A 24,367-nucleotide genomic window follows, 5' to 3' on the forward strand; every position below is an offset into this window, starting at 1 on the left:
AGAAAGAAGAATTCAAAAACTAAGAAAGACAAGTATTTGTCCTTTGGATATCCCCTTTCCTCTTATTAGTGCCTTCGGTGATTTCTTGTCTAAGCCCTTGTCTTTCCTGTTTAACAAGATTACCGAGTCTGGGCAAATTCCTACAATTCGTAAACAAGGTTTCATAACCACTTTGAAAAAGAAAAACGGAAAGCCTGGTTTTGAAGGCGTCCGGCCTATAACTTTTACTCCTATTTTATCGAAACTTTATGAAGGATTACTTGCAGATTGGCTAAAGGAAAAAATCTTACCTCTTACTGACTTGAAACAATGTGGGAACCTAAAATCCACCTCTAATTCCCATTACCTCGTTTCTCTTATTGATCACATCGGGAAAACCCTTGAAAAGCCTAATTCCTGGCTAAATTTAATTTCCATCGACCTTCAGAAAGCATTCGACCTTGTTAACCACAATATTTTAATTGAGAAACTTGTCAACGAGTTCAATATTGATCCATACTGGTGAAATTAGTTGCCTCCTTCTTAACAAATAGATCGCAAGTTGTCAAATACCAAAATTATTATTCTAATCCTCTCCCTGTCCACAACGGCATACCTCAAGGTACTCTCCGAGGTCCCCTCCTTTTTTCTGTAATGATAAACAGCCTCGCAAAGGAATTTCCTGACCGATGGAAATTTGTTGATGACCTAACGGTTGTTGAAACTTGCTTCAGAAATTTAATAAGTGACCCTATGAGTATCCTCAATGAAATTGGAGACGAGGCCTTAGAAGTGGGATATCCATGTTAAAGACATCATCCATAGAGCTAATGTGTCTGTCGCCCTCCTTAAGCTCCTAAATAAATTCAGCGTCCCCTCTCCCACTCCTTAAGGATTTACACGTCTTTTGTCCGCCCGCATCTAGAATATGCTTGTCCAGGTTGGCACCCTGGTATCTCTCGCGAAAAATCGAAAAAAATTGAATCAATTCAAAAAAGGGCCTTGCGAATAATTGTCAAAGAAGGCAAGGTGTCATACTCTCTGCTCCTAAAAAAAAGCTAGTCTTAAAACCCTAAAGCAAAGGAGGATTTTGTTGTGCCTCCGTTTTGCAAAAAATGCCACAACAAACCCTTGGACGGCAGGCATTTTCCCCAAACATCACTCCCCATCCAAATTACGGCCGCTTCGAGCTGTTTCTGAGCCCATCCCTGCTTTGTCCCCCATTCGCTGCGTTACTTCCAGATACGAAAGAACTTTTATCCCCTTCATTACAGAAAAAATGAATAAAATGTCTCAATAGTTTCTTTTTTTTTTCCCTCTCTTTTGTTTATTGGCTGTTGGTACTGCCCCGGTTCTTGCTCTACTTTGCTTGCCCCCCCCCCCCTTTCTTGACCGGTTTTTATTGTTTTTAATTCATTTATTGATTTACTGTAGTTGAACTATTGACATTTTCTTAGTATCCCTTTTAAATTAAATGCGTTGATGTCTCGCTCTAAGTTTAGTTTGACCAGTTTCTACCAGTTTTTAATGTATTTATGTCTTGCTCTAAGTTTAGTTTGACCAGTTTTTATCTTTTTAATTTTTAACTGACTTTTTACAGTTTTAATTATTGAATTTTAAATGATTGTTAATTATGGTTTTCTCTATTTCGTTGTTGTTCTTTGCGTTTTAGTGTAACCATTTATATTGTCGACTCCAAAGTCCTAATTCGGCCCTTTGTGGGCTTGTGATAGCGATTTTTTTTTTAAATACGAGCGATTTTTTTTATATTACGAGCGATTGTGATAGCGATTTTTTTTTTTTACTCGTATATATATTTATCTCTAACGGTGGCAACCCTGGATAGTTTTTCAGACGCCAGTAACTTTAAACCTATCATTCCCGTCAAAATATTTCTTGCACGAACACATGTATCTCAAAGCATGGTGTATAGAAATCTGGGACGTATGCAGGAAGTGGAGGGGGGGACTAAGGCTCATAGATTTTCCCAAATTACCAAATTGTCGGTGTTTCCTGGCACTTCTTATTCAAATTATCAAACAGATATGTAGTGTATTCTGGATGGCAGACAAAAATACGACTAACATTGTTTATCAAAAAAAAAAAAAAAAAAAAAAAAGAAGACGAACACGTATGGTATATTTGGGACATTTCTCGACCACAAAGCTGACTATTTGGTGCACGTTTTCTAAAACTAATCAAGAACATTGAAGTGCTTTAGTATGTTAAGCCTAAGATGTAACTAATCCAGCGAAATTCGTAAGTGATGAGATAATGAAGAAGGAAGATAAGGATTTATCTGGCAGGAAGTATTACTCCGACTGTGATTTTTAAACAACATTCATATTTAGTTATTGAGATCGCGTTGGACTTATTGAGTTAATGAGATTTAAAAGGTATTTAAAGAATTTAAATGTTTGTTCTTGTTATGGAATGAACCATTTATGACCTCGGGCGTGTTTGATCAAAGTTAATAGTATGCAAAAAGAGTTAAAAGACAAGATTCGACTTTTTTTTTTCCTTCTTACTTCTATGTTAACAGCAATGAAATGCCAATGCAGTAGCCAGGTCCTCTTATTGGTCAGATTATGCCACCCCTCCCTTCCTTCTATAAACGAGATTATTTGAAAAAAACTACGTTTTCTAAAGAGTTAAAGAGGCTGAGTCACAAGTTCGAACCTTAAAACGTACAGGGATTAGAAGGTACAGTTGGGGGGATGCCGCCCCCCAAACCCCCCGCGTTCACAGCCTTTAAATAAAACAAATTTTTTTAAACTGAAAGTAAGGAGCGACATTAATACTTAAAACGAACAGAAATTATTCCGTATATGAAAGGGGCTGTGCCCTCCTCAACGCCTCGCTCTGTACGCTAAAGTTTTTATTGTTTAAAAAAAGGAGTTGTGAGAAAGTCAAACTTTAGCGCAAAGAGTAAGGCGTTGAGGAGGGCACAGCCCCTTTCATATACAGAATAATTTCTGTTTGTTTTAAGTTTTAAAGTTGCTCCTTACTTTCAGTTAAAAAAATTTTTTTTAATTTAAAGGCTGCGAAAGCGGGGGGTTTGGGGGGGCGGCAGCCCCCCAACTGTACCTTCTAATCCCTGTACGTTTTAAGGTTCGAACTTGTGACTAAAACTCTTTAACTCTTTAGAAAACGTATTTTTTTTCAAATAATTTTGCACGTTTTTGTACAGTTTATTACTTATTATTGCTTGACTAACTGTTAGATGATTGTGTATTATTCTTTTCTTTCTCGACAGGGTGTTTTAAGGGTCGACCTTGTAACTCAGCCTCTTTAACTCTTTATAAAACGTAATTTTTTTCAAATAATTTAAAAAAGAAACTGAGTTTCTTTTTTAAACTTTAATTTCAGTATATAAAAAATTTCCTCTGACGGGGAATCGAACCCGGGTCTTCCGCCTGACAGTCAGGAGTATCGACCGCTGTACTAAAGAGACACAATTGTAATTGTTTTTTCGTAAGTGGAATCTGTTTTTGACGCAAGCAAATCCCCACAAAACTTGATATTTGGTTTTTGGAAAACAGGAAAACAGGAAGGAGTGATCAGATTGAGCTGAAATTTCGAGGATAAGCTCCCAAGCCCCAGGAAAGCTTATCCTCTAAATTTCAGCCCGATCAGACAACGTTAAAGGGGGGCTGGGGTGGGAAAAATTAACATGGGCTCTTATAGGAAAACGAGGTTTTTCGTAAATGTAAGTTCGGGGGATAATTTTTTCGGTCTGAAAATATCAAATGGCCCTAACAGGTCGAATTCTGCTTCGAATGAGTCCTCATTCACCCGGATCCGTTGCCAACTGTGGCCTGTAGGCGTCTATAACAAAAAAAAGAGAGAAATGAACATTAAGTGCCTATATCTGGTTTTTGGAAAATAGAGAAGGAGTGATCGGATTGAGCTGAAATTTCGAGGATAAGCTCCCGGGCCCTAGGAAAGCTTAACCTCTAAATTTCAATCCCATCGGACAACGTTAATGGGGGCTGTGGTCGGAGGGTCGAAACTTCCGGCCCACTTTTACCCATGAAGATAAAATCGGAGGGGGGGCGAAATTTTGCAAGTTTCTTAGTTTGAGCTTGGGCTACAAAATGCGATTTCCGCTGTCTCTCTGCGACCGCTAGGACCGGAAATCGCTTAACATTGTGGTGGGTCGCCTCTTTATAGAGGCACAAGTGTGCCTCCTTGATATTATATGTTCATAATATATCAAGATTAAACACATTTGTTGATACACCAACGGCATCAAAATGAAACACATTTACCCCCCCCCCGCTCTATAGTAGGTCTATTCATGCATGAAAACCGGGACTTTCAGGGTTTTTTTTTTGTTCTTAGAAGAATATGGAGATTAAAATTCTTTCGCAAAATTTCACCGTTTTTGCCACACTGGACCGTAAAAAACTAAGCATAAACTAATTCGGGTAAATTTGACAATTGTTTTTGATAATAAAACCCATACATAGACACACTGTTGACTCCCAGGTTGTTAACAACACATCATTTCCCGTTTACGTAATATTGGCTGGATCCAAGTTTTTGTTATATCATGAAGCAATGGAGGCTAATGGGGCCAAATCAGGTCAGAGACTCAAGGTTACTACGCATCTTAAGTAAGTACTTTCATATTTGCGCTTTTCAATATTCCGAACATATAGTAATTTCATATTTGTGCTTTACATAGTGCAAGTATGGCCATACCCAGGATTTTTGTTCGGGGAGGGGGGAGGGATTTGGAACACCTTTTAAAAGCGCATCAAACAATGTGTATATACTTTTGGGTTACGTTTTTAAAATTTGGACAAAAATTTGGGGGGGGGGGGGTTCAAATCCCTAACCTTTCCCCTGGATACGGCCTTGAATGCAAGCAATAAAAGGGGTAATATTGGAATCAGAATAAAATGAGAAATTGGTTAATGTGTGAATAAAGTTGAAACGCTAAAGGGATAAATGTAACAGAATAGGATAACTGTTCTTTCTAAAAGGATGTTCTTGGAGGCAAGTCAATTAATTAATAATCTGAAGTTTTTAATGTTCAGTAATTTTCAAAATAGCCTTATTAAACCATAGATTAGATTTTAGCTATCCAATAATAGATAGATCGATGTACTTAAAAAGCCCTGAGGCCATTGACACAAAAAATTATATGCAAAACAAGGTTTAATTTTTACATATAATATGCAAAAATTATATGTCAACAAAAAAATTAAAAAGCACAATAAAACGGAATATATAGTACAGTATATACATTTTTGGCGCCCACAGTGTGTTTTTCAACAACAACAATAAATAAATCACAATGGTGCTGAAAGTTTACAAAGGAGGGCTAATGCAAATATGACTAAAGCTGCCGGCTCCTCAAACTATCTTAAAGGTCAGTCTTGTTTGTGTCCTACTGAGTGACAAGGATACATATTTCAAAAAGTGTTTCTTATTTTTCCAAACATCAAAACAAGGGAGAAACAAATCGCAATTTACAACTACTAACTCATTGTAGCACCAAACCCCCTGAGGTAAACAGAATTGCGGACGCTTATCGTTTACCCCAATCTACTCAAAGATTCTCTCTTTACCCCTCCCATGAATCTTTAATTTTCTTTAAATCATTTCCTATGCACTTTGATTCTGTTTGATTGAAAAAAAAAAATTGACGCCTAAATAAGCCTTTGGACCAATCCATAGTATTTTTTTAAGAAACGTGTTTAGTTCGGCGAAGCACAAATATGAATCCGCTAATCAGTGAATTATCGACCATCTGTTGATTGTCTGTGCTCCTGAAAGGGATAACTTTAAAAAGAAGGAGGTATTTTACATATCACAGCATATCAGAATAATTAAACAAGATTAATTATGTAAAATATAAGAGGAAATTGCCGGAAGTTTGAACAATTCCTTATTAAAACTGCTTAATTGTATTTTGTCTTCAGTAAAGAGCAATTTGCACTTTCCCTTATAGGGAAATTAAGGGAAGGTTTCCTCGCATTTCTTTGTGATAATTTTCTATTATTTTAAGTTATTTCTTCAGTTTATATCTTGGCGAGTTCTCCGCACCGAATGTCTTACAGATGTAGTTTTCAAGCGGAAATAAATTTTTTTTCCATTTTTAGCCTTAATTTTAGGCAAACTTGTATCTTTTTTTATGAATTTTGATCCCTTTGGCCTAGGCACTTAGTGATATAATGTCTAAGTCGTTTGAGAGAAAATTCCTACCCTATTTTTGAGCAAACCAATGTATTTTTTAGTTTTTTTTTTGCGCATATAGGTCTCCTTACCTAAATGGTTTAATAATATGCTTGTTAAGTTGTTAGAAAAATAAATTTTGCCCCATGTCTGGGTTTGGTTTTTGAGCCCATGCTCCTAACCTAATATCTACGTGAATTAGAATTAACTTGTCTCACGGACTAATTTACCTAAATTTTAAACCAACTGGAACAACTGTTGTTCAGTCTGTTTTGTCCCTTTTCGGGCTTGATTTTCGGACAAAGCGATGATCTTTTTTTCGCCGTTTTTAAACCCCGTTTCGGTACTAGTGCATTCAACCTACTCTTTTATACACTGTATATGCAATGTCAAATTGGAGATGCTACAGATACCGGGACAGATACCCGCCAGACTGGTTATTTCACGAGACCGCTATTAAGAGTTGGAATGCAAAGAGTAGTTTTCATTGCGTTTACGATATTTAAACTGTTGTTTTTTGGGGTTAGGGGGGGAGAAGTACCTAGGTTAGTTTAGGTTATGTATTTAATATATGGTATGCTTTACCCCCCCTAGTGTGCAAATATATAGCCCAAATTGGTTTCTAAACTATTATATATTCATCCTATTTTATTTTATTTCATTAGCATTAACCAAACTTGAATTCTTTAGCAGTATATAAAAGAGTACGTTTATTGCACCAGTACCCCAGTTTCTAGTGATCCAGTATTTTTTTTCAGTTTTTTTCTTGTGAATCGGTCCTTATGGCCCAAGGATTTAAGAGTATTATAAGATGATTGGATAAAAAGTTTTTGATAGTTCATTAAGCCTCATTTCTAGTGATTCGTGCCCAAATGGTATTTTCTGTATATTGGGGTTCCGATGTACCAGAAACCTGCGGTTATAAGCGCCAAATTGATCAAAGCCATAGTTTTGTAGCTCCATCATCGGGCCCCCTAGCGCCACCTGCTATCATCAAATGTAAAATCCCTTTAGCCCAGGAACATTCTCTGAAGGAGACCCCACTTTGGACTCCCTGCCCATTTTTTTCACTGTTTAGGTCTCCTTGGCCTAGGCTAAGGAGACCCAAACATTTTTTTTTAGAATAATGTCTGTTTTTTTTTTAGAATAGTAGAAATAGCAGGCGAGAATTCGTTATATAATATTGGTAGTGCTAATGTTGAAGTGAATCAATAAATTAGGCTAGATATTAGTTTTACATTAGTTTTGCAAGCTAATGTTGAAGTGAATTATTAAATTAGGCTAGATATTAGTTTTACATTAGTTTTGTAAGCTAATGTTGAAGTGAATCAACAAATTAGGTTAGAGATTAATTTTACATTATTTTACAAGCTAATGTTAAAGTGAATCATTAAATTTGGCTAGATATTGCTTTTACATTAGTTTTGCATGCTAATGTTGAAGTGAATCATTAAATTAGGCTAGATATTGGTTTTACATTAGTTTTGCAAGCTAATGTTAAATTAAATCAATAGACTAGGCTGGATATTAATTTCATATCAATTTTACAGACTAATGTTGAAGTGAATCAATAAATTAGGATAAACATTGAATTTATGTCTGTTTTACAAGCTATCGCTGAAGTTATTCAATAAATTAGCTTAGGCACCTATTCTACATTAGTTTTATATTCTTAGGGTGAAGTAAATGCAATAAAATAGACTAGATATTAGTTGCCCTTCCCCAGGTAACTCAGCGTGTCCCCAGGTGATGATAGGGGAACGCCCTGCAGATATGTAGGGTACCTCCACAGGAGATACGGGCTAAGGGGGGCTTTGTCCCTGGGGGTCCATAATAAAAACTGGGGTACCCTTGCCTGAGGTCATACATACAGGCGGAGGAGGAAGAAGGCCCCTCAAATGTACACTCAAAAGGGCCCACTGGTTTGTTCACAAGTCCCAGGAGTTACAAACATTCTCCCAGCAATGGATTAAATTGCATGGTGATGCAGAACACAATCGCGGGAGGATCCTCTACAGGAGGACAACTGCGGCAGGGCGTAAGATCCAGGTCTATGGACAACGGCCTCAGCAAAGGGGTGCCTCGACGCTTTCGGGGTACCTGCAAGACTGGGGACCTTGCGGTCAACTCTATTCCCACCTGAGGAGTGGTGCCCCTCAAGGAAATTATATCCTAAAAAACGACACAGCATTCACACGGAATTCTGACTAATGGATAATTCGTCTGGGCTTGGTATGTTTTGACGGGCGTTTTCGGGCTGAAAAACCTCTTCCTAGCTAATTTATTTATTATGGCTGCCTCTCCGTAGTAACATAATATTTGTAGGCATGAATATATAATGAGTCGGAGGTAAAAGGCCTGAGATCGTCTGTGCAGGATTTCGACTCTTGTTGATAGAAGAGCATCGCCAACTGCTGAAAACCATCTTGTGACCAAGATGGGCCCAGGATTGCACAAAGCCCCCATTCATGGAGGTCCCAGGGACTTCTTGCTGACCGGTTCTAGGCCAGCTTAAGCACTTTAGCGGAGACTTGAGAAGATATGTGATCCCCGTCCTGCACTGGTATCCGGGATCATTGCTTTCCTGAGGCGAAAATAATTTCAATGATTTAAAGAACATGAAAATTGGAACTTGGAATGTTACGAAGTTAAAAAATGACTATCGTATCGATATTTTGACTGACGAATTAAGACGATTCGAAATGGATTTATTAGGAGTTTCAGAAACTCATATCCCAGGGGTAGGAAGTATGAAATTAGGTGATATAGAACTTGTTTACTCAGGCAGGAAGGATGGGGTAAATAGACAGGGAGTAGGGCTCATGATGAATAAGGAAGCTGCTAAGTCTTCTTTAGGCTGGGAAGGTATTAATAATAGAATACTAACTGCTCATTTTATGACTAAAAGTTCAGGGTATCAGTTATAGTAGTATATGCCCCTGTAGAACGGACTGGCATAGATACTAGTGACTCAGATGAATTTTACTTACAGTTATAGGAGCAAATAGACAGGGTTCAAGGTAGAAATATGATGTTTTTACTAGGAGATTTTAATGCCCAGGTCGGTAGAAATAGGGATAGATGGTTTCCTAGCCTAGGTAAATTTGGTGTAGGAAAAGAAAACAGTAATGGATACAGACTTTTGCAATTTTGTAGGTGTAACAATCTGTAGGTATAACAATACGGTGTTTGGTCATAAAATGACTCATAAGTTAACATGGTATTCACGTGATGGTAAGACAGCGAATCTTATTGATTACTTTATAGTAAACTGAAGACTGACAGGATCAATACGAGATACTAGGGTATATTGGAGTGCTGTAATTTACGTTAAGAGATAAAATCAGCGTCTAGTAGTGTCAAGAGTATAGTTAGAGCTGAAAAAGTGGAAGAGTAACTATCTCTCGGGACGTTATGGTGTTGGTAGACTCCAGGATGAGAATTTGAGAGACAATTTCCAGGAACAGTTGAATAGTAAACTTGAGAGTTTAAAATTTGATAATGTGGAAGATGGTTGGAATAATTTTAGAAAAATAATTTGTGAAGTGGCTGAAGGTGTCTTAGGGAAGAAAGCTAGAACTGCAGCTAAGAATATTAGTGAAAAGCTTTATGTTTAATAGAAATGAGAAAGGACTTGTACAAGCGTTACCTGAGTGATAGATCATATGAAATCAAAAGGAATGTAAAGAAAGTAGAGAAAGCATTAAAATAGGAACTAAGGAGGTGTGAAGCGGAGGCCATGGATAAAATTGCTAAGGATCTGGAAGATGCAGCGGGACGGCAGAATAGTAAAATATTGTACTGGCATGTTAACGAATTGATAGGGAGTAGTCAATGCGGACTTGGCCCAGTTAAAGATAGGAATGGGGCCGCAATTAGTCATAAGGAAAAAACTAAAGAGAGATGAGCCGAACATTTTGAGAATTCGCTTAACCGAGATAGAGTTGAAGGAAGAGACATAGAGGAAAATGAAAAAGTTTGTGATACATTGGATGTGAAGGAAGATTTGTTTTATGAGGAGGAATTAACGACTGTACTAAAAGGACTAAAAAATAATAAGGCTCCAGGTGTTGATAGGGTGGTAAATGAGTTTCTTAAATATGGTGGCTCTGAGGTTAGAAATAAGTTACTGAAGATTATGAATATGATTTTTGAAAAAAGGTAAGTACCTAACTATTGGAGATGTAAGGAAAGGGGGTCACCACTTATTGGTGCAAAAATGGCGTAAAAATGTTGCTTTGCCACTTACTAGAAGGGGGAAGCCCCTTGACGGCCCAAATATTAGTGGGATACCCGCGCTTACCCCAACGGTTCTGTGCCAATTTACAATATACCCTGCCTTGGGGTACGATAGCGTTGATCAAACGGTCAAAGGGGGCACTTTAAGGTCAAGGGTACCCGCCCTGGGTTACCGTTAATATTTGGACTCGACCTAGGATAAAAAGTCAAAGATTATATAGTATAAAAAATCTTACTGTATTCAGTCACGCTTACAAAAGAACTCAAACGGAACTAAAATCACACTTCTAATTTTCCCCCAGGTCGCTCAGCCGGCCACGTGCCTGCGATGGGTCGTGGGTGGATTTTTCCAGCCAATCCAAATGCTTACCATTTACTGTCCTATTTCAAATTAATCGGCTTTATGCCCCTTCTTACACCCCCCGACAATTCGGACCAAACCTGTTCTCTGAAGTAGCTTTTTAACTATGGTGAATTATCCCTAACTGCGCAATTAATGCCTCGTGGTTTGTTTCACAAACTACGCAATTAAAGAAGGAAAGAAAATGGCACAGCCAAGATTAAGGGAAAATTGATAATTATTACTAGGGGGAAAGAGAATAATTAAGGGACCAAAAGAAAAGAATCTGGGAAGGGCATTTATCTGAACCAAACCAGGACCAACGGTCCTAACACCTCCCACCTAAGATAAATGACCGCTACTCCGGTAGATTGGCTGGACACTCAGACATAAAATAAATAACACCAAACTCAAAATCACCAAATTTGTGTCTTCTCTTCTCTCTTCTACCAGTGCCTTTGCTTCCACCGCTTGGTTCAGGATCCGTCGTCATCCACACGTCTCTTCCGTAGAACCACCATGGTTTTTATCGTATGGCATCCGCATTTGGTTTTGAAAGTTAAAGTCCCCAAGACTCGTAGAAAATGATCGTGCGCAGCACAGTCAAAAATACAAATTTTTTCGTCCCCACGAATTTACATTTGAGAGCAGCAGAGAATCAGTTTCTGGCAAATTCGATGATGCCAGCCATCATGAAAAATTGGCTGCACTAGCCTCTTAATTTCTATCTGTGGAAAGAACTCCACATCTCAATTAAACTATAAATTGCCCCTTGGGATAATTTTAAATAATCTAAGGCCGAAAATACACAGGCCTGTGAAAACGATAAGGGTACAGGGAAATGAAGTAAAATTTTGAGCGAACCATGAATCGCTTTTCTCTGGGTTCCCTCCCCTAAAATAATCGAATAAATAATGCTCGGCGATGAGTGATGAAGATAATATTGAAGACTGGAAAGACAAGGCTTCAGTAAAGGGATCACAACTTGTCTGCCAGTTGTGTATTGAGGAAAAGGGCTATCTTTCAGGTCTTCCCGAAGGAGATCTTCCCCAAGGGATTCCTCCCCCTCATAAAGGAACAAACCCTCTTTTGAGTTGATCAGACCAATATCAGATTCCTTCCCAAATTTCTTCAATCCAACCCGAAATTAAGTACCTTTCAATCTTTCCGTGACCCGTTGTTGACTAGTCAATTTTATGTCATGATTATCTGCAGTTTCTCTTAATATGTCATGGGTCTTCTCCTCCCTCCTAAGTTTTTTCGTCTTATTGTAATTTAGTAATTTTCCCAGTGGTTCATAGACCTCTTTATCCCCCCTATTATTTATGTTATCAAGGCAAAGCCCATCCAACATTTTTTTATTTTTTGCCACTGCAGGCTGAATCTGCAAAGTTTGTCTCTTTTTTGCATTTACTTGTTCTTTTTCAGTTTTCTCAATTTTTTCCATGGCGCAAAATAAATCATCATTAAGTTTGAATTGGACTCCAGTGTCCACCATCTTTGACTGTATTTCTTCATTGTTGCTCCGTTTAATATCTCTTTTCTCCCTCTTAGTTTTTTTTTCTTTTGTAGTAGCATTAAATAAATCGTCATGAGATCTGAATTGGACTCCAGTGTCCATCTTTTACTGCCTTTCTTTATTGTAGTTCCGCTTAATATCCTTTTTCTCTCTTTTACGCTTCTTTATTCTTACCGCAGAAACAAATATTTCGTCATCAAATGGGAACTGAACTCCGACATTTGGTTTTTCATATGGTACTAAAATTTCTCGAATTTTACAAGGAAAAGCGCGTACAATAAATTTCGTCTCCTTTTTCTCTGGTAAAATCAGTCCTTCATTTTGGCAAATATTTTTCGGCGTCTCGTATTCGTTAAAAGTGTTCTCAAGTTTTCTATTTTCTAAAAATTTTCCCGAAAAATCATTTTCGTGCGTCTTATTTTCACTATTATGTTGTCTTTTTACTTCTACGTCCCATTTCTGTGGATTATCAATATTTCGAACACGCGTATCAAGCATTTCGTTTTTCCAACAGGGCGGCACAGCCTCCCAATTTGTTTTATGGGCCGGTTCACCTCCCCAGTAGTCAACGAAGTTGTATATTTTTCCGTCTTAGTGTAGTTTTGTAATTTTCCCACTGTTAAAGAAGTCGCTTTTAACGATAGGAGATTTTCGATATCCCAAAAGTCTGCTCCTACTAAAACATCTACTGCTAGAGTAGGTACTAAGCCTACTTTTATTGTATTTCTCTGGATTGTACCGTCGTTCCTTGCAATTTCTATTCTAACGGGCATTGGTGCTTATCTCCATAATAACACACTGTTGTAATATTATTTTTATGGTCTATTTCCGTCTTTTCAATTAGGTCCATTCGCACAAACATTTGCTCATTCTCTGAGTCACTTACCATTTCGGTCAATTTTCCATTTAATTTTCCTTCTAATTTATGTGATTTCACAAGCTCGTCAATATTTCCTTCATTGTGGGCTATAGCCCATTTTGTTCTTTTATAGGTAACTTTCTCATCTCTATTGTGGCAATTTTTAGAAAAAGGCTTCGAGGAATCAAATTTTACCAGATTATCAATATTTTGAGTATCAAGCATTTCATTTTTCCGACAGGGCGGCGCAGCCTCCCAATTTGTTTTATGGGCCGGTCCATCTTTCCCCGTAGTCCACGAAGTTGCGTATTTTCCCATTACAGCATTTACTGTGTGATAATTCTCTGATAATCTCTCACTCATTGACCTTCCTTTACGGGCTTCACAAGCTTTAGTAAGGGTTTCCATACGAGCCTGATGATATATTTCATTGGCATGTCAATCTTTTTCAATTTTGTCCATACGGACCTGATGAAGTATTTCATTGGCTTGACTACCTTTTTCAATTTGATCTATCTCATACTGTAATTTTGTATATACTCTAGGTATTTTGTCTCAAAGGCTTCCATATTAGCTTTTCTTTCTATTTTCCTACTTTTTCTATGGGCTTCACTCGCCCTTCTCGGTCTTGAGTTAATCTTATCTCTGTCCGACATTATTTCAAAATTCTGTCTGTCATTATTTCTTCTTAATTCATTTTCTGAATCTGTTCGTTCTTTATCCGTATTTTCTCTTGCCCGCAACTCCCCTTCATTTGGCACAGCCTCTGAGGGGTGAGTTTGCCTTGTTTTTTCACATATTATTTCTTCCTTCCTTATTTCATACCCCCCTCATTTTACCGCGTATACTTCTTTCCGATTATATTACCTCTTATTCGACTTCATTAGAGATTAACGACTTCTTTCAAAGCAAGCAGTTTTATGCGAGTGAAATATATCTCCGAAAAACGAATTAACAGGGGTTGGATGAGAAAGTAAACTGAAAAACCGTGCAAATATTCCACTAGTGAATTAGCTGGACTAAAACTCAAACAGGGGAACTACCCTGTAAAACAAATCACGTATCCTCCCTGGTTACTCGTATTCCAAATATAATCTCCTCCTAGGCAGATTACTCAATAGGAAAGGTGCCTCCTCCCTTCCTTGTCCAATGTGCGCATAAATTGACAATTTCTCCTAATTTGCCATCCTCAATACTCTTATAACCTTCGTCACTGAAGATTATATCTAAGTCCGCCAATCCACTCAAATAATAACCCAACTTTCAACGTTTTCTTATCTGTCCCTAAAACCCTGTAATACTTTTCAATACGGAGATTCCCCCATTGTAAACTCAAACTCAATTAATTTCACGTTATTCTTTTTTGGTTTTGTCTGACAAGGCACAGCCCATTATAGACCTTCATAATTCTATTAATTGATTCCGTATTTTTCTCTCTCTATATGTAATCAGAATAGGCAACTGTGTAGGCTAAATTATTTTATCTCTTCGAAAACGCGGAGTTCTTTTACTATTAATGCTGCTAATAGTTCCTTTTCTTACTGCCACCAGTTTTATACTGGTAGGTTACAATGTCACCAGTATTGGTGTGGTAAGATACGGAGGTCACCACTTATTGGTGCAAAAATGGCGAAAAAATGTTGCTATGCCACTTACTAGAGGGGGGAAGCCCCTTGAGGGCCCCAATATTAGTGGGATGCCCGCGCTTACCCCAACGGTTCTGTGCCAATTTACAATATACCCTGCCTTGGGGTACGATAGCGTTGATCAAACGGTCAAAGGGGCCACTTTAACCCTAGAAGGGTAAGCTTTCGTAAATTTTACGACGCAAAAACACTTTTTCGCGGTTGCCATGGAAACGGATGCATTGCGCGAACCGACCTTCCCGATATGTTAATATTATGACTAGCCAGTTCTTGTGCTTTCCCCAAGGTTTTATTATCCGAACCAATTGTAGAAATATTAAGGGTGTGTAGTAAAATTTACGAAAGCTTACCATCTACGTAAGTTTTTCACCTGTTTCAGGAAAAGGGATTTTTTACCAAAACTTAGTAATTACTAAGTTTCTTCGTACTATGAGGTTAGATCAGTTTTTAACGTTGTTGACAAGCTTCGTAGCAAATTTCCTGAGGAAATAGCACATGAAAATGCTGAATTTGGCTATTTTCTGATTTAACAAATGAGCAGCAAAAATTTTTCACACTGACAAATAGAAATGTCACGACTGACAACTTGTTTACATTGATTCCGTTTGCAGCAGAACTACTGAAAGAACCGTATCGACTGACTACAGTTGGTACAGTACGAAAAAACAAGAGAGACATTCCGGAAGACCTGCTTGTAAGCAAAGGGAGAATCACAGGAACCTCTATGTTCTGTTTCGATTGGGAGCTGACTCTAGTGTCCTATCCTCCTAAGCCATCAAAAACGGTCCTGCTTTTGTCAACTTACCATGGGGTTACCAGTACCATGTATTCAAGCAAGAAGCCTGAGATCATTGAGCACTACAATAACACCAAAGGCGGTGTAGACACATTTGACCAAATGTGTAGTTCAATGTCAGCGGCTCGGAAGACAAATAGGTGGCCCATGTACATGTTTTATGGGTTGATCAACAAAGCGTGTATCAACAGATATGTCATCTACTCCCTTAATATCTCCAAATATGGTGGAAGATCACTTTCACAAAAGGATTTCATAAATTTTCTGTCCAAAGAGTTGACCCAGCCGCATATGACCGCTCGCTTAGGAGCCCCCACTTTGCAGCACTCGATCAGACTTGATATCAGTCAAACAATGGAGATGACAGGTGAAATACATTAAGGAACGTCTGTGGAAGGGAGAAGAACGACCTTCAGCCTCTGCCCAGTGCGCATTCGCCGAATGACTACCAATTTTTGCAACCACTGCAAAAAGCCGTTCCGCGGTGAGCACCGTGCGAAGTCATGCATATCATGTGACTCCAAAAAATGAAAGCAACCTTTTGTGCTGTGTAAAACATTATCTGAAGATCTGTTTTCGATAATTCCCACCTACTTTTAAAATATACTTAAGTGATGAGTTTTAAAAGTCAATGTTTCTGCAAGTAGTAATTTTTACGAAAGCTTACCATCTACGTAACTTTTTGGGAAGCTTACCTTTCTAGGGTTAAGGTCAAGGGTACCCGCCCTGGGTTACCGTTAATATTTCTAACTATCTCCTTGGACTCTATTTAGGATAAAAAGTCAAAGATTATATAGTATAAAAAATCTTACTGTATTCAGTCACGCTTACAGGAGAACTCAAACGGAACTAAAATCACACCTCTAATTTTCCCCAAGATCGCTCAGCCGGCCAGGTGCCTGCGATGGGTGGTGGGTGGATTTTTCCAGCCAATCCAAATGCTTACCAATTACTGTCCTATTTCAAATGAATCGGCTTTATGCCCCTTCTTACGCCCCCCGACAATTCGGACCAAACCTGTTCTCTGAAGTAGCTTCTTAACTATGGTGAATCATCCCTAACTGCGCAATTAATGCCTCGTGGTTTGTTTCACAAACTACGCAATTAAAGAAGGAAGTAAAATGGCACAGCCAAAATTAAGGGAAAATTAATAATTATTACTAGGGGGAAAGAGAATAATTAAGGGGCCAAACGAAAAGAATCTGGGAAGGGCATTTATCTGAACCAAACTAGGATCAACGGTCCTAACACTAACGATTTTAGGAAAACCTTAATTAAGCCACTTTATAAGAAAGGTGATAAAAGTGAGTGTGGTAATTATCGAAGGATAAGTCTGGTTTTTGTAGGTAGTAAATTACTTTGTAATATGATACTTTTTAGACTGAGAGATGCCGTAGACAAAGCTTTAAGAGAAGAACAGTGCGGTTTTAGAAAAGGTAGAGGATGTGTCGACCAAATTTTCACTCTTAGGTTAATAATTGAGAAGTGCCTGAGTTTTCAAACACCTTTGGTACTTAGTTTTTATAGATTATGAGCAAGCGTTCGATTCTGTTGATAGAAGAGATTTAGTTAAAGGTTTTATCCTTGTATGGTATACCAGACAAATACATTAAAGTGATTAGTGCTATGTACGAGAATAACACTGCTGCGGTTAAAGTAGGAAAGGAGGTTATCAAGTATTTTGGGCAATAGGTTGCATAGGTTGCGTCAAGACTGGGCTGGGTAATTGTAAACAGAGTTAATCAGGAGTTAAGCAGGGTTGTGTTCTATCCCCCTTTATATGGATTTTTTTGATGTACTTTGTCTTAAGGAGCACAGGAAAGGCAATGGGAGACCACGGAATCAAATGGGGAGGAAAAAGCCTTCTGGACTTGGATTAGGACTTGAACTTGGATTGAAAGTGTGAGCAAAATGAATGAAGTTTTAGAGGTTTCGAGAGTTCAGGGTGCTAGAATAGGTTTGAAAATTAATGTTAAGAAAACTAAGGCATTAAGGCTAGGAATAAGTGAAGATGAAAAGGTGAAGTTGGGTAAAGAAAAGATTTATCAGGTGGACAGCTTCACTAACCTTGGTAGTATTATTAGTAAAGATAGTGGTAGCAGTGAAGATGTCAAAAATTGAATAGTGAAGGCTCAGGGTGTTTTTTCACAGTTAAAAAAAGTTTGGAAGAATAGACACATAAGTCTGCAAACCAAGATTAGAATATTAGAAGCTACAGTGATGACAGTGGTCAAATATGGTTCTGAAGAATGGGCGCTCCGTAAAGCGGATGAATATTTGTTAGATGTTTTCCAGAGAAATTTCTTAAGGATTGTTCTGGGTACCCTGCTGACTGACCGTATTTCAAACAATAGGCTTTGCGAAAAATGTCGTTCAATCCCGTTTTCTAGGGCTATACTGAAAGAAAGTTTGAGATGGCTAGGGTAAGTTGTGCGGATGAAGGATGACGGATTGCCAAAGATTGTTCTTTTCGGCCAACCGTCTAGAGCTAAACGGAAAGCAGGTCGTCCTCGTCTGGGGTGGGAGAACGTCATAAAGAAAGATTTAAAGGAACTAGCAACTTCATGGGCGGGTTTAAAAAGGAATGCTTTGAATAGATTGGATGGAGGAGGAGCACGCGTAGCTGTGTTGGCCTCAGGCGGCTTGGTGCTGCGGTGAGTTGTTAGTAGTAGTAGTAATAATGTCTGTTCGTTTTTATTGCCAATGCTTTATTATCGGTTAATATAATGAATGTTTGTCCAGTTTTCGGCTTAAGGGACATAATATTGGTTTCTAATTTGAATTCTGACGTTGCATAATATGATCTGAGCAATGCGTTTGATTGTATTCACTAAAATTATTGAAAACTTTGTTCAATTTTGAATCAATATTTGGAACGGTTCAGTAATCTATGGATGATATTATCCAAGGAATATTAATAGGAGAATGTTAAAAAAAACTTACATATGAATGAAAATGGAAAAACATAATTAATGTATGTCAAAGATAATAAGATATGACTCAGCTCTCTTTATTTCTGAGACTGTAATTTTTTATTTGGGACTTTAAAGTGAGTGTTTGCTAACTTTGATGTGGAAAACATGGCATTCTGACAACTCCGATTTGAATAATATCTTTTGATTTAGTTCAACACCCCTATCAACTTTCCCTCAAGTTCGTAAGATATTGCAGATCCACCTAGTGGTAACAGTAGTAGTTGCAGTAGCAAACAGTGAAAGTTGCAGTCACAGTCGCAAGTCCTCGCAATCGAAATCCAAGTTGCAAGCAGTTACAGCTGCAGTTACGAATAGTTGTATTCACAAATATTTACAGTCATGGTCGTAAGTGGATGCAGTCTCAAATAGTCATAATTACAAGTAGTTGCAGTTGTAGTCGCAGTCATTAGTAGTTGTTGTCACAAGTTGTCACAGTCCTAAGGAGTCACAGTGGTAATTTGTCGTAGTAGCAGTCACAAGTAATCGTATTCGCTGTCACGGGTAGTCGGAGTCACAGTCGCTGCAAGTTGTCGCAGTTGCAGTCGTAGTCACAGCTGCAAGGTGTTTCAGTAGTGATAGTAGTTGTAGGAGCCCTGAAAGGTTCATGTTACTGCTCGTAGCCGTTCCTATGGTAGTGTATATGCACGCTTTTGATAGCCTAGATGCACAAACTGTCTTTTCATTTGGTTCAACATACCCCTGAACATTGTTCATATATTTGATTTATTATTGAGAAATGGATCAATAATGAATCAAGTATGTAAACACTGAACAAATTGCTTAATTAACAACCCTTGCTTGGGGACTGTGAGGGTCATTGCCTGAGGCACAGCTATTTGACCTTTGACCATTTCGAATAAAATGGCTCTCTCAATACCTTGATCAGTGTTAAGGGGACATCTAAAAAGGGTAATGGGGGCGCTGGTTACCCTCCGATTATTTTTCAACATCCCCCTCAACATTCCCTAAAGTTCTAACTTCATACCTTCGGCTTTTCGTGAAATATTACTCATCCACCCTTTTGACAACTAGCATACAGATAATTGGTGTTGATTTTTTTCTGCACCCCTCCCCCAAAATTTCCTGGAAGTTCAATCTAAGCCTTTTTGGGGACCATGGATCGATTATGCCTATATTTCCTGGAAACAAGTCCTATAACATATAAACAATTGGTAACTTACATAATTTACAGTCCCTTCCCCAGGGGCTCTACGGTAGAAAAGGTAAACCTTTCGTTTACCTTCCCCAGATTTCTCCGGGTACCCATTTGGAGCTTGATTGACTCTGGCTGAGCGTACAGTCACAACGCTAACCCTCGTCCCAAACCAAATAATTGGGCATACAAGAATTCGAAGCATCGCCCTTTCAGACAAAGAGTCCTAAATCCAGCGCATCAATCCACTCGGCTAGGATGGGCTCTACGGGGTTATGTCATCCTTGGGGGCATAGTTTTTTTACCTTTAAAGTATTTTGACACAAGACTACCTTAAAATTTAGATCTGGTATTTTGGGGGAAGGGAAGCTAAAAAAAGGGCATCGAAGGGGAGTTGGTTGCCCTCCAGCAACTTTTGCATCTTAAAAAAGACGCTAGAACTTTCAATTTCCAATCGAATGAACGTTTCCCAAAGTTTCTACGATACCTTCCATGTGAAGTAGCCCCGGGAAAAATAGTAAATAAATAATGCATTGAAGCCTCGAGAATCTTTATTGTAGGGCTAGAGCGTTGGATCTGATCTTATATTCTATCTTTAACGAACCTCTCTCTTATGCTGAGTAAAGGCTATCGCTTTACCTCTTACGTCTTGTGTACAGCATCGGTCCTTTTGGCTTAGGGCTCCTATCACGAGAAGCTACCTTGTATAGCCAAGCCCTCGCTCCCATTTTCTTACAGATAAGTATACATTTCAAACATTTTTCCGTAGGATTATTATCTGATTTCTTTTATTCTTTTCCAGCTTATAGCTCGTATAGCCTATCCGTCACAAGTTGCTGCGATCTCAAGAGAAAGGGATTTCAAAAGAAATTCCCCTCTGTAGTCCCCCGCCCCCTTGCGGAAATTACCACCCGTAGAAAATTCTCCCTCTGTGGACCCCCCACCCTTGGAAAACTCCACGCCAAAAATTTTCCCTCGAATTAATAATGACTGTTGTTTTTTTTAGAAGTACTTGAAAATAGGCCCAGAAAATTCCCTCGTGGACAATTCTCCCTAGGAAATTCTTCCCATGCGGAGACTCCCCTTGGAAAATTTCTGCCCTGGTGGAAAACTCCTTCCAGAAATTCCCCCCCCCCTTGACAGTTCCCCTTCATTGAGGAATCAAGTCCGTAAATCGAAAAACACGATAATGTACTGAATCGATGAATACAAGCATCGATTTTGTTTGTATAAAGTTGTGCTTTACCTTGTATTTATATAAATTACATAGTTTATTTATTTTGATTACAATTGCAAATAGAAAAAGATATTTCCCCTTCTTGCGAAAAATTCTCCTAGGAAAATTTCCCGCCGACAATTTCCCACATGTAAAATAACGATAGTATATTAAAATTTGAAGTTTATTAGGAAAATAGGCTCACTGCCAAATTAAAGAAACTGTTGAATACCAAGTTCCGAGAATTTACTAAAAAAAGTTATAATTTAGGAACTGTGTTTAATGAAAGAATTGATAGTTAACTAATCCGTGAATTGTATATCCAGATAATACGGCAATATGATCGGAAGGGACTGCCAATTATCAATGTTGATGTGTCTCTCACACACACACACACACACACACACACACACACACACACACACACACACACACACACAAACACACACACACACACACACACACCACACACACACACACACACACACACACACACACACACACACACACACACACACACACACACACACACACACACACACACACACACACACACACACACACACACACACACACACACACACACACACACACACACACACACACACACACACACACACACACACACACACACACACACACACACACACACACACACACAGAGAGACACACACACATAGAGACACAAACAAACAGTCACACATAGACACTCTCACACACACACAGACACACACACACACACACACACACACACACACACACACACACACACACACTCACACCCCGACAGACACTTGCGGTAGTTTCACGCTTGGTAGATAATTTGATTTTGTTTTTGCTCATTTTTTGTTTAATGGAGTTCTTTCTTCTTTGCAAAACTTATTTTGTGAAAAAGCTTTTTTTAATTAATTTCTGTTCGTTTTATATTGACAGGGTCTTTTCAGGGAAAAAGAAAATAATACTTTAAATCTTTTCTTTTTTCAAGACTTTCTTTTCTTTACATGGACAATGAGATTTGTGTGGTACCTAGCGGCTTACGAAAAATTCTACTGAATCTGAAACGAATCTAAGAATTTTCTACGGAAAACTTGCAACAGTAAGCGGATTATAAAAAGGAGCTAACGAAAACACTGCTTATAGCAAAAAATTTAAAATTAAAGCTCGCGGACTGTGACATATTGTACCTCTGTTTGTATTTTTCTTCTTGTCATAATTTTTTCAGTAAATTTTTACCAAATTATTTTATTGAGTAACAACTAAAGTGAATATACCATTTGATGCCTTTTTTTATGCTGATTACGAATATGATAATCATTTTTGTCGAAAATTTTAAGTTCCTCCCCTCTAACCTTACCCCACCCGCAAATCTGCAAATATATATCCTGAATTGACATATATAGGGGGGGGGGCTAAAATTAATTTCTGACAAAAATAATTATTACATTTGGAATCAGCATAAAAAAAGTATTGAATGGTAGCCTATATTCACTTTATTTGTAAGTCAATAATAGCCTATGATTTGGTAAAAATTTACTAATTTTTCTACTGTTGTTTTCCATTAGGCTATTTTTATTTGAACACAGTTTGACCAATTTTTTACTTTTTGTGAAATTAATGAGGACTGGATGTAGTATAGGCCTACTGTAGGCCTAGGTCAAGTGAATTGTGGGCTATTATTTCCTAATATGCAATTATATACCCTGAATTGTAACCACACAAAGAAGTTATTAACATTAGTTAAGTTATTGAAAAGTGGTTAAAAACATATAACTAGGCTAGTTTATAAATAAGTTGTTCAAGTGTAACATATTCCAAAAATACTTATTGATAACAATTCAAACCTCATTTATTAGGCTGCTCAAATATAAAACATTTTCCTACCATTTCATTTGAATGCCATCAAGAAAAATAGTGCTGAATTTTGTGATTTGAAACTTTGCAATCAACAATTCATGGTAGGCCTAGCCTTTATTCCACTTTGGGGTGTATATTTGCACTGTAGGGGGGGGGGGGGGGATAAATTTGAATTTCAATAGAATCAATTATTTTATTTGTTAAGAGCATAAAAATGGCATCAAGTGGTATGTTGACTTTATTTGTAAGTCAATAATAAGAACTGCCAAAAATTTACCAGAGTCTCTGGTTCTTTTAAATAGTGGGCTCTAAACTCTCATTCCTGTAAGTTTCATTCTCAATAAATTTCTAATATAGTTAAAAGCTTGGTAATTTTGCACCAAGTTTCCCACTCTGAACTAAAGAATAGGCTAGACTATAATAGGCTAACAGAAGAGTAGCCTAGGGTAAATTTACAATTATTTCAGTGGTATAAATTTACAACTACTCCAGGTCATAAGGAGACATGTTAAGAAAACAATTATTACTTCTTAATATGCATAATAGCCCTAGTTAACATATTTTCTAGAAGGAGAATCTTTATCATCACTTCTTTCCCTGTTGTATAACTTTTTAACAAAATTTTGAAAAATAAACACATTCAACTGTATTTATCTATTTTCAATTATTCTATACATGAAAGTTAAACACCACCACTGCCATCTATTACAAAGATATAAATAGGCTAATATTGATAAATTTAGGTTAGGTGAGATTAGCTAGATGGTTCCTGGGTGTTTGTTTTAAAATGATTTTCAAAACTTGGTGAATTGACATAAATATTGAAAATGTGACTAAAAGACTGTAAAAACAAGGAAAATAGTAAGGATAAAGGTTCTCCTCCTGGATAATATGTTAACTAAGATTATTGTGCATATTATGAAGTAAGAATTGTTTTCTTAACATGTCTCCTTATGACCTGGAGTGCTTGTAAATTTATACCATTTCAGTTACTTTGGTAGGCTAGATACCAACTAGGAAGGAACAAAACTAAGAAATCTCTAGCATCAAGAGCCTTTTTTCAGACTTTAGTATCTGGCTTTTTCAATAAATTGTATCATTTGCTTCCCTTCATGTCTGTATTTTCTTGATACCTGTTGTTGTACTCAATGAAACCCAGTAATTACAGTATCATACCCTTAAACTTGGTGTGTGTCACAATAGTGAATCAGCTTTTTTTCTTTGTGTAGAGCAAAACACAGGAAAAGCCAAGGACTCAGGCTGTTTGGGGGAGAGGAAGAAAAACAACAAACAACAATGTCTTGCAACAAATACCTTTTAGAATTTAAAATAAACACAGTCTAGGGGCCTTAACTAGGACAAATTTGAAAAATGGAAGCCACAATACATGTAAAAAGCAAAAAGATGCTGCTTTCTATCTCTATTCTAGCAGGCAAGGGCATTGCAATTTCAGAGGAAGACACAGCATCCCAATTTTTTTAGATATTTAAAAATGATTGTCATTGTTTATCAAGATGCTTCTGGCCAAGTACAACATCCCAGTGTTAAACCATCTACCTTATTTGCATTTCCTTACACCATGCAACTTTTATCTGGTTCCCAAGG

At 37.7% G+C, this 24,367-nt stretch overlaps 1 protein-coding gene across 2 annotated transcripts in view; it reads left to right on the forward strand.

Moving 5' to 3' along the window:
- Window positions 1-2,334: 2,334 nt before the first annotated feature.
- The window catches only part of LOC148947803 (rhomboid-related protein 2-like), a 75,449-nt gene continuing 53,416 nt past the window's right edge, over window positions 2,335-24,367 (forward strand). The window contains exon 1 of one of the 2 annotated variants that reach the window (XM_089095445.1): window positions 2,335-2,375. The gene's annotated coding sequence lies outside the window, so the exon portion shown is untranslated. Of the gene's footprint in view, window positions 2,376-22,060; window positions 22,097-24,367 lie in introns of those variants that run through there. The other variant, XM_089095444.1, reaches the window with a different exon arrangement.

The sequence above is a fragment of the Artemia sp. Qi Xiang Cuo genome, chromosome 10 (assembly GCF_049724085.1).
Source record: "Artemia sp. Qi Xiang Cuo chromosome 10, ASM4972408v1, whole genome shotgun sequence".
Taxonomy (NCBI): domain Eukaryota; kingdom Metazoa; phylum Arthropoda; class Branchiopoda; order Anostraca; family Artemiidae; genus Artemia; species Artemia sp. Qi Xiang Cuo.